At 41.6% G+C, this 12,077-nt stretch overlaps 1 pseudogene; it reads right to left on the bottom strand.

Annotated features, from left to right (window-relative positions):
• Positions 1 to 10,422: 10,422 nt before the first annotated feature.
• On the bottom strand, positions 10,423 to 11,380 carry LOC109878883 (toll-like receptor 13; annotated as a pseudogene).
• Between the last annotated feature and the right edge of the window lie 697 nt (positions 11,381 to 12,077).

The raw sequence follows: 12,077 nt of genomic DNA, 5'->3' as shown, positions 1-12,077 counted from the left end.
AAAACAAGATCCCACAACAAACAGGTGGTCAATTCCCAATCAGAGACAACGATAGACAGCTGCCTCTGATTGGGAACCATACCAAGCCAACCTAGAAATAAAGAAACTAGATTGCCCACCCTAGTCACACCCCAACCTAACCAGAATAAAGGATCTCTAAGGTCAGGGTGTGACACTTGCAAAGGTATTCATCCCCCTTGGTGTTTTTCCTATATTGTTGCATTACAACCTGTAATTTAAATAGATTTTTATTTGGATTTCATGCAATGGACATACACAAAATAGTCCAAATTGGTGAAGTGAAATAAGAAAAATAACTTGATCCCCCCAAAAAATAATACAATTAAAACTGAAAAGTGGTGCGTGCATATATATATTCACCCCCTTTGCTATGAAGCCCCTAAATCAGATCTGGTGAAACCAATTACCTTCAGAAGTCATAATTACAGAAATAAAGTCCCCCTGTGTGCAATCTAAGTGTCACATAATCTGTCACATGATCTCAGTATAGATTCTATATAGTACTTCCGGCGCCGACAGAGATGGCCGCCTCGCTTCGCATTCCTAGGAAACTATGCAGTACTTACATGTTTTATGTGTTATTTCTTACATTGTTACCCCAGGAAATCTTAGGTTTTATTACATACAGTCGGGAGGAACTATTGGATGTAAGAGCAACGTCAACTCACCAGCATTACGACCAGGAATACGACTTTCCCGAAGCGGATCCTCTGTTTGGTTCACCACCCAGGACAATAGATAGGATCCCAGCAGGCGACATAAAACAACGGATGCAGTCTTCTGGTCAGGCTCCGTAGACGGGCATATCGCGCACCGCTCCCTAGCATACTACTCACCAATGTCCAGTCTCTTGACAACAAGGTAGACGAAATCCGAGCAAGGGTTGCCTTCCAGAGAGACATCAGAGATCGTAATGTTCTTTGTTTCACTGAAACATGACTCACTCGGCATACGTCATCAGTAGGTACAGCCACCTGGTTTCATCATGCATCGCACCGACAGAAACAAACATCTCTCTGGTAAGAAGAGGGGCGGGGGTGTATGCCTTATGACTAACGAGATGTGGTGTGATCACAACAACATACAGGAACTCAAGTCCTTTTGTTCACCTGACCTAGATTTCCTTACAATCAAATGCCGACCGCATTCGCTACCAAGAGAAATCATCTTCGATCATAATCACAGTCGTGTATATTCCCCCCAAGCAGACACCTCGATGGCCCTGAACGAACTTCATTTGACTATGTAAACTGGAAACCACATATCCTGAGACTAAATTTATTGTAGCTGTTGATTTTAACTGGGCTAGTCTGAAAACAAGGCTCCATAAATTTTATCAGCATATCGAATGCGTGACCCGGGCTGGCAAAACCCTGGATCATTGTTATTCTAACTTCCGCGATGCAAATAAAGCCTTGCCACGCCCTCCTTTCGGAAAATCTGACCATGACTCCATTTTGTTGCTCCCAGCCTATAGACAGAAACTAAAACAGGAAGCCCCCATGCTCAGGTCTGTTCAACTCTTGTCCGACCAATCGGATTCCACGCTTCAAGATTGCTTCGATCACGTGGACTGGGATATGTTCCGCATAGCATCGGACAATAACATTGATGAATACGCTGATTCGGTGAGCAAGTTTATTTGCAAGTGCATCGGTGATGTTGTAACTATTAAAACATTCCACAACCAGGAACCGTGGATTGATGGCAGCATTCGTGCAAAACTGAAAGCGCGAACCACTGCTTTTAATCAGGGCAAGGTGACAGGTGCCATGCCGAATACAAACAGTGTTGCTATTCCCTCCACAAGGCAATCAAACAAGCTAAGTGTCAGTATAGAGAATAAGTAGAGTCGCAATTCAACTGCTCAGACACGAGAGGTATGTGGCAGGGTCGACAGTCAATCACAGACTACAAAAGGGAAACCAGCCCCATCGTGGTCCACGATGTCTTGCTCGACAGACAGACTAAACAACTTCTTTCCTCGCTTTGAGGACAATACAGTGCCACTGACACAGCCCGCTACCAAAACCTGCGTGCTCTCCTTCACTGCAGCCAACGTGAGTAAAACATTTAAACGTGTTAGGGCTTTGAGAGACTAGTCAAGGCCCAGATCACCTCCAACCAACCTGACACACTAGACCCACTCCAATTTGCTTACCGCCCCAATAGGTCCACAGACGACACAATCTCAATCACACTGCACACTGCCCTAACCCATCTAGACAAGAGCAATACCTATGTGAGAATGCTGTTCATCGACTCCAGCTCAGCATTTAACACCATAGTACCCTCCAAACTCGTCATCAAGCTCGAGACCCTGGGTCTCGACCCCACTCTGTGCAACTGGGTCCTGGACTTCCTGACGGGCCGCCCCCAGGTGGTGAGGGTAGGTAACAACATCTCCACCCTGCTGATCCTCAAAACTGGGCCCCCACAAGGGTGCGTTCTCAGCCTGTACTCCCTCTTCACCCATGACTGAATGGCCATGCACGCCTCCAACTCAATCATCAAGTTTGCAGACGACACTACAGCGGTAGGCTTGATTACCAACAACGATGAGACGGCCTACAGTGAGGGCCCTCAGAGTGTGGTGTCATGAAAAAAACCTCACACTTAATGTCAACAAAACAAAGGACATGATCGTGGACTTCAGGAAACAGCAGAGGGAGCATCCCCCTATCCACATCGACAGGACAGTAGTGGAGAAGGTGGAAAGTTTTAAATTCGTCGGCGTACACATCACGGACAAACTGAAATGGTCCACCCAAACAGACAGCATGGTAAAGAAGGCGCAACAGCATTTCTTCAACCTGAGGAGGCTGAAGAAATTCTGCTTGTCACCAAAAACGCTCTCAAACTTTTACAGATGCACAATCGAGAGCACCGTGTCGGGCTGTATCACCGCCTGGTACGGCAACTGCCTCTCTCCAGAGGGTAGTGTGGTCTGAACAATGCATCACCGGGAGCAAACTGCCTGCCCTTCAGGACACCTAAACCACCCAATGTCACAGGAAAGCCAAAAAGATCATCAAGGACAACAACCCCCCGAGCCACTGCCTGTTCACCCGCTATCATCCAGAAGGCGAGGTCAGTACAGGTGCATCAAAGCGGGGACCGAGAGACTGAAAAACAGCTTCTATCTCAAGGCCATCAGACATGCCATCACTGACATTGAGTGGCTACTGCCAACATACTGACTCATCTCTAGCCACTTTTAACAATGTCACTTTATTTAATGTTTACATAACCTACATTACTCATCTCATATGTACAATGGGGCAAAAAAGTATTTGTAATTTTCATCATAGGTTCAACTATGACATTGTAGGATTTTTTTATGAATTTATTTGCAAATTATGGTGGAAAGTGTACCTATGATGAACATTAAAGTCCTCTCTCGTCTTTTTAAGAGGGAGAACTTGCACAGTTGTTGGCTGACTAAATACTTTTTTGCCCCACTGTATATATTGTACTCTATGCCATCTACTGCATCTTGGCTATGCTGTTCGGCCATCGTTCATTCATATATTTTTATGCACATATTCTTATTCATTCCTTTACACTTGTGTGTTTTAAGGTAGTTGTTGTGGAACTGTTAGGTTAGATTACTTGTTAGATATTACTGCATGGTCGGAACTAGAAGCACAAGCATTTCGCTACACTCGCATTAACATCTGCTAACCATGTGTATATGACAAATAACATTTGATTTGATTCACCTGTTCTGAAATGCCTGAGAGTCTGCAACATCATTAAACAAGGGGTACCACAAAGCAAGCTGCACCATGAAGACCAAGGAGATCTCCAAACAGGTCAGGGATAAAGTTAGGGAGAAGTACAGATCAGGGTTGGGTTATAAAAAAAATATCCCATGGAGCAACATTAAATCTATTCTTTAAAAATTGAAAGAATATGGCACCACAACAAACCTGCCAATAGAGTTCCGCCCACCAAAACTCACAGACCAGTCAAGGAGGGCATTAATCAGAAGCCACAAAGAGACCAATAACCTTGAAGGAGCTGCAAAGATCCACAGCGGAGATTGGAGTATCTGTCCATAGGACCACTTTAAGCCGTACACTCCGCAGAGCTGGGCTTTACAGAAGTGTCCAGAAAAAAGCCATTGATTGAAGAAAAAAATAAGGAAACACGTTTGGTGTTTGCCTAAAGGCATGTGGGAGACTCTCCAAACATATGGAAGAAGGTACTCTGGTCAGGAGTACCTGGATGGGCGCTAAATACAAGGAAATTCTTGAGGGAAACCTGTTAGTCTTCCAGAGATTTGAGACTGGGAAAGCGGTTCACCTTCCAGCAGGACAATGACCCTCAGCATACTGCTAAAGCAACACTCGAGTGGTATAAGCAGAAACATTTAAATGTCTTGGAATGGCCTAGTCAAAGCCCAGACCTAATCCAATTGAGCATCTGTGGTATGACTTTAAGACTAGATGTGCCAAGCTTCTAGAGACATACCTCCAAGAGACTTGCAGCTGTAATTGCTGCAAAAGGAGGTTCTACAAAGTATTAACTTTTGGGGGAGGGGGGGTGGATAGTTATGCACGCTCAAGTTTTCTGTTTTTATGTCTTATTTCTTGTTTGTTTCACAATAAAACATTTTCTTAATCTTCAAAGTGGTAGGAATGTTGTGTAACTCAAATGACCCCCCCAAAATCCATTTTAATTCCAGGTTGTAAGTCAACAAAATAGGTCAAATGCCAAGGGGGGTGAATACTTTCACAAGCCACTTTATTGAAAACCAGAAAATATTACATAGAAAGTATAAATATGTTGGTTTGTTATTTATCCCATCATTATGTGAATGATAAACATAATTCACTGGATAACTTCCAATTACTCAACTATCCTTATGCCATAACAGAGGAAACATTATTATGGAAATGAGTAATGAGCATTCTTTTTGGACAAGACTAAATTTCAAAATGTTAGTTTTATTGTTCATTCTGAATGTGAACCTGGCCTCATTCAACATTCTCCTAAATCCTGCCAATCTGCTGTTGTCCAATAGCGCCCCCTCTAGGGATCCAGGAGGAACAGCAGTCCCATACAGATGACCAGAAGAAGAAACAACAGGTCTCATATAAAGTGCTCCCCTTCAACAACCAGGTGTAGTGCATCCTGGGATGCGGTTGGAGGTACAGGTGAAGGTTGTCTTGAATTCAGCTCTCACCCGACCTACATTGGACAGGCCTGTTAAATCAGGTCAACTTTCCAGGGAGATTGATTTACTATACACTTCATTGTTACAGCATAATAACCACTATCGCAATGTCATAACTAAATAGCAAACATATAACACAATGCCAAATACTATGTTACTAAACATATAGTAAAATGTGGCTCTATATAATTGGGAGTTAACATAATTGTTTTGGTAGTAATGGTAAGAGATTAGAGGTAGTGTTTAATGGTTTTAGGTAGTTGGATACTGACTTGGATAAGGAGATTGTAACGTCCGGGGTGTAGTGGGTGAGAAGTCAGGAGCAGGAAGCAGAGAGTTCAGGGTAGTGCTAATACCCTTTTATGCACAAAAACGGTGAACATACACCAACTCCACGAAACACGGGGCGCACACCAAAACAAATGCCCCAAACACGGGGGACTTAAACAGTCCAGCAAAAACCCAAGAAAATGGGAAAACCGTGACACACAGATGTGTACACACGTACACCAAACAATCCTGCACAACCAGCAGGCCCATAAATAAAGCCCAATCAATCAGCCTAAAACAAACACAGGTGAAACGAATAAACAGAAAAGGGGGAAAAGGATCAGTGGCAGCTAGTAGGCCGGTGACGACGACCGCCGAGTGCCACCCGAACAGGAAGGGGAACTACCTTCGGTAGAAGTTGTGATAGAGATGCTATTGAGACACTGGTAGGATCAAGGCCCCCCAGAGAGAGAGCGAGTGAGAGAGATCAATCGAGAGAGAGAGGGGAAAAAAACATATATATATACACACATACAGTGGGGCAAAAAAGTATTTAGTCAGCCACCAATTGTGCAAGTTCTCCCACCTAAAAAGATGAGAGGCCTGTAATTTTCATCATAGGTACACTTCAACTATGACAGACAAAATGAGGGAAAAAAATCCAGAAAATCACATTGTAGGATTTTTTATGAATTTATTTGCAAATTATGGTGGAAAATAAGTAATGATGTCATGCAAAACAATCCATTACATGTCACCAGTGCTCTTTTGTAACGGTGGCTTATACAGTGCTCTCCATGCTGACTTTACCTTGTCACCAATACCCAGTTTTCCCCTCCAAGGAGTGTCTTTTCTATTCTTCAATTTTATCTTTATTCAAAACATTGACACACCGCCTAAATAAGTCTTTCCTATTCACCTCATCCAAACCCACCTCTTCCAACCCTCTCAAATTCAGTAATGTGTCACACCCTGACCGTAGAGATCTTTTTATTCTCTGTTTGGTTGGTCAGGGTGTGACTCAGGTGGGAAACTCTATGTTCTGTGTTTCTATGTTTTGGCCGGGTATGGTTCTCAATCGACGATGACGATTGTGACATAATGCCTTTCTTTCTGACTCTGGAATATTGGGTGTAATCCCTAGTCTTGGAAATTATACTTTTCATCTTGTACCTTCTTCTTGTGATTATTAAGCATCAGCCACTCTTCTACTGACAGAGCCTTCCTGCAGCTTCCCGACAATTCTTTCCGACCTGACCCCCAAATGTTTAACCACCTGTCCTCTATCCATTAAACAGATTCCTTTATACCCCCTTAATAATTAATGCAGTGGGCTAAATCAGGTGTTTCTTGGTCTTAAACAAATCTACTGTGAAACAAAAGCGTACACTTTACACACATGCTTATTGACTTAAAAATAAACACCAGTAACATGTCAGATATAGTTTAAATATATTCATTTTTGAGCTTGCAACCCAATATGCCACTCTAAATACGTCACAGAAGACTAAAATGTTACAAAATGCCAATTGAACTGTACACTGAGATGCTCAGTTGGTCAATATTCCCCCTCGAGTGATTCCCCAACATCTTGTCAACATGTCCCCCAAAAATGGAACAGATATCTCATACCAATCCATCTTTATAGACATTTATCCTTAACAAGGTCTAGGAGGCCCCTATAGTGTCCAATAATCTCTCCAGAATGTCAAATATTTTAAGCATCTTTATTTTCATGCATATAACTAGTCAACAATTATTTTTATGACCAAATTCACATTCTTTAGTGTAGACATGAATTTTGTTATGATTTCATGACTGTTTGGTAGTATATCCCTGAATGGTCAAACATCTCTTCAAATAGAAGTATGTTTGTAGCACAAAATATCTTACAGGTAGGCCCTCTTTCACTTTCTCATCATGTCACAAGCTGACAGGCTCCCAGAGGCAAAATGCCCCAGCACACTCAACTGCCCCTCCCCTCTACAACAGCCAACAGCCCAGAACAGCATGAAGACAGAACAGCTAAAAGATAATCTGGGAATCCTTCCTTCCTCATGGAGATTTTTGAAGGTGAGTTGAATATTCAATGTGATGTTTGTATATAGATATATATTATTTAAGAATGATATTTCTTAATTGTTTTCATTGACATGTATGTTTTTTTAAATGAAGGCTGTTTATCCATTGAACCATTGTTTTTATTCATACTGTTTGTAAACAATAGCTTCTAACCTCTTAGGGTCTATTTGACCCTCTTCTTATTTCAAACCTCTCAGACTAGAAAGTATGATTAGAAAGTATGATTAGAAACCATGGCCAACTGTGTTCAAACTGTGATTAGAAACAATAATTAGAAACTTTGACAAACTATGATCAAACTATGATAAACTATGAAGACGTGTGTGAGTGATGATCTATTTAATTGTATAATATTACTCTCTCTCTCTCTCTCTCTCTCAATGTATACCAATTCACTCAATTTTTAAGGTGTCTAGTATTGCTATATGCATTTGCAATTACTCAACTTTGTTCAGTGTGGTCATAGAATGTGTAAACATGTTGACAGCAACAATAGTGACCGGCAGGATAACACAGTGCATCCAGGTATACACATACTTATACACATACATAGTTCTTGTTCTACCTGACTTTCTACTCTGTTCTTTCTTTTAGTTTCACTTTGAGTCAAGTTCTGGATATGTTGGATCTAGGTGACCGCCCAGACAAGGCATGCAACATTGCAGTTATCCCTCAAAATGAGAAAAATGCTGTCCTCAGTGATTGTGATAGCGATGGGTCAGATATGGACTATGAGGGGGAGACAGGCCATTTGCCTGCCAGGATTTTGAATGCATATGCTGAACCTATGCAAACAGATCATGACAGGAACAACGTTATCATGATGACCGACCCATCACCACCACCTCCCCCCCACCACCTCCACTGTTGATAATGAAGAGCCAACGGCCACTACCCGCCAGAGGGTCCAATCAGAAGAGCCAAGGGCAAAGCTGCATGTGGTCAAAAATAAAGATTGAGTATTCAAACGATCGAAGAGGCCTGTGATTCCAAAACACATAGTATACAGCCCAAATGCTGCAGAATGTGTAAAACAAAGCTGCCCCAACCCAATGGATGTTTTCCTATTAATGTATCCATCCACCCTAACTTTGCAACTCTAAAACTACTTCCAGCCTGGACAATAAAAGCACAATAATGCTGTGGAAAAGTAACAGCAGCAGAATGTTTTTTTTTTTTAAACGTACAGGAGCACTATAAAATAAAATGCATTGCAGAACTTATGCAGTAAGTTATTTACAGACCGCTACAGTGGACAAGTCAACTTCGGCAGCACATGTGAATGTGTCCCTCGTTATTTTTGTGGCCAGTGGGCCTACTCAAAGTATACTTTATTATTTTTGTGGCCAGTGGGCCTACTCAAAGTATACTTTATTATTTTTGTGGCCAGTGGGCCTACTCAAAGTATACTTTATTATTTTTGTGGCCAGTGGGCCTACTCAAAGTATACTTTATTATTTTTGTGGCCAGTGGGCCTACTCAAAGTATACTTTATTATTTTTGACAAGCAGGATGCTTTAGCTCAGATTATAAAAGACATGAATCAGCATTAATGCATTATGCAGAGGATTGTCTGCTGTCTATGGTTAGATCCCATCCCAAGTGCATATTCCTCGCATATTCCTTCTCAAAACCCATTTAGATGAGAAAGCCAGAGGTCCCTCCCCTCTGACCTTTTTCTCCAATTGGTTTTGAGAAGGAGCGAGGACACGAGTATACAATTCTCTCCCTGTAAAATGGACTGAATAAAAAGAACCCATTAATAAAATACTGTACATAGTCACTTATATTAAAATCTAATAATAGATTATTTATTTACTTGTTTTAGTTTGTGTACTACTGATTAAGACAGTGATATTTTCCAACAAGAAGTATACTTACAGAATATTTAAATTCACTTTGCAACATGATTTGTCAAGGTACACCTGATCATCTTATTTTCAAATTCCATTTTGTATCTTTTAAATGTACATACAGTATTACAATATTATTAAGTACTGATCACAACAGGATGAAGTAATTTTTTTTCATGACAGCAAATTACAAATGCAAATGATGGCTTTAGCTTATTATAGCAGTCAATCAAAGCATCAACAATGCTGGATTTCAAGCAAGTAGAACATCAAATAAAATAAAATGTTATTTGTCACATGCGCCAAATACAACAAGTGTAGAACTTACAGTGACATTCTTACTTACAAGCCTTTAACCAACACTGCAGTTTTTAAAAATAAAAGTAACAAATAATTAAAGAGCAGCAGTAAAATAACAATAGCGAGGCTGTATACAGGGGGTACCGGTACAGAGTCATGGCACGGAGGGCACTTTTACAAGACTTTCAGTTCCTCTCTCTGTTTCTATATGTGTGGGTATGCATGATGTCAGTACTTTTACTACATTGAACTTTGTTTAAAGTCCTGGAAACAGGCTGCTGCCAGGGCAAAGTGTGTCCTCTAACCCTTTCCTTAAGTGATTAAGTAATAGGTCTAATATGTCGGTGTATTGCTGATTTGAGACAGTGATATTTACCAACAAGAAGTATACATAAAGAATACTTTAACTTTGCAACATGATTTATCAGCGTATGTCTGATCATCTTATTTCCATTTTCCTCTGCATCTTTTAAATATACATACAGTATTACAATATTATTTAGTACAGAATAGGATTAAATTAGTTTTTTTCCATGAGCAAATTACAAAAGCCCACCAAAAATGAATTAAGCTTATTATAGCAATCAATCAAAGCATAGACAATGCTGGATTCAAGCAAGTAGAAAATCATGGCACAGAGAACATATTTACAAGAGATTCAGTTCCTCTCTCTGTCTTTGTCTGTGTGTGTGCATAATTTCTGTACTTTTACTACATTGAACTTTGTTTCATATCCAGGAATCAGGCTGCTGCCAGAGCAAAGCGTGTCCTCTAACCCTTTCCTAAAGTCATTAAGTAATACTTAGCATCATCGTCGGTGGCTAAATGAAATATCCTTCCCACCCCTCTTCCTCATCTTCCTCTTCAAAACTGCTGCTCCGGCTCCTTAGCGCTCTCCTCAGATGGTTCCAAAACAGTTCCTGGGCCTAGACCCGCTCAGTGCAGTCTGGCCCCGGCCACTGCAGGTAGGTCTCCTTCAACATTACCTTTCTCATACGGTGGTAAACCAACAGCTGCCTTTCAGCGATGGGGTCCAGGAATATGAGCAGGGGCACATCCTGGAGCTTGAGGAAGAGCCTGTAGCTGGCCTGTTAATCACGCAGATGGTCTTGCGGCTGCTGTACACGGCGGAGACGATGTTGTCCACAATGTTGCGGCCCAGCTCAAACTCACGGTGATGCAGGCACAGCCGGAAAGAGGCTCCGTTGCCATCCAGGTTGGGAAGTAGCTGGTCTACTAAGCAGGATTATAGTCAGCAGTAAAATCACAGTGGTTGTGGTGGCTTAAAGGTACTCACCCAGGTCCAGGTAGAAGACATTGGTGTCAAAGTTGTATATGGTTTGTTGGAGTTTTTTTCTGGGCAATGTAGTCAATAGAGTAAGACTAACTGGACTCTCTGGTTTGTCAAAGTCCAGTTCTGAAGATCGCTGTTGAGGCAGTTACAACTAAGAGGAATATTACGCAGAGCCTCCAGCACATTCTCATCTAAGGATTACATTACGTTTTGGTTGAGAAGCAGGATCTCCAGCTCCGTCAGATCCCTGAAAACCTCCTTTTGAGAATAACTGGACATGCATGTTCCTTGCGCTGAGCTTGCTCAACTTCCGCAGATTTTTGAAGATGCCCGACTGCAGCTGCATCACCCCGGCACAGGAGTTGTCCAAGGAGAGGAAAGTCAAATGAAAGTCAAATGTAGTTTAGCTTCCGCAAGTTCACACCTTGGAAAGCCCTTGAAGGGAGCTGGTCATTGTAGGAGAGATCCAGTAGTAGTATATGGCTATGGAAGCCCCACTCACATGCTAAAGTGGCCAGTTACAGAGATAGAGGGTGGTGAGGGACTCTGGTAGGTCTGTATGGTTATAATGCTGGATGTACATTAGATTGTTATTGCACAGATCTAGTTTTGTCAGCTTCAGTAAGTGAGTCACAGATTCTGCCACCGCAGAGAAGTTGTTCAGGTATTTCTGCTGTAATATGATTGTAGAGTGAGGAGAAAATAAGTGGAGAGAGCATATTTAGTGACAGGTTGACACGTTTCTTGAGGTCCTGAAATACAGAGGAGCTGAGATTTGATATTTTTTTTCAAGGACATGTTTAGGCTCTTCAGTTGGATCAGATTTTGGGATGTCTGGTTGTCTATGGTCTCCAGATGGTTATTGTCAATCTGAAGCGTCCTGAGGTTTGGAAGATGGTCGAAGGTAATTACATTACATCTTTTAGCCCGTCCATGGTGTCTGACGTGTGCAGCAGGAAAGGGAAAAGGTGAGTAATGTTCTACATCTAGTCTGAACTCTTTCCAATTAAAATCTTGTCCTTTAAAAGCACATTACCATCATTTTAATTAAGTTCCAGGAAATGTTTGCATTGGG

Source organism: Oncorhynchus kisutch, linkage group LG13 (assembly GCF_002021735.2).
Source record: "Oncorhynchus kisutch isolate 150728-3 linkage group LG13, Okis_V2, whole genome shotgun sequence".
Classification (NCBI taxonomy): domain Eukaryota; kingdom Metazoa; phylum Chordata; class Actinopteri; order Salmoniformes; family Salmonidae; genus Oncorhynchus; species Oncorhynchus kisutch.
The sequence above is the reverse complement of the archived record's forward strand: the minus strand, read 5'-3'. Positions and strand labels throughout refer to the sequence as shown.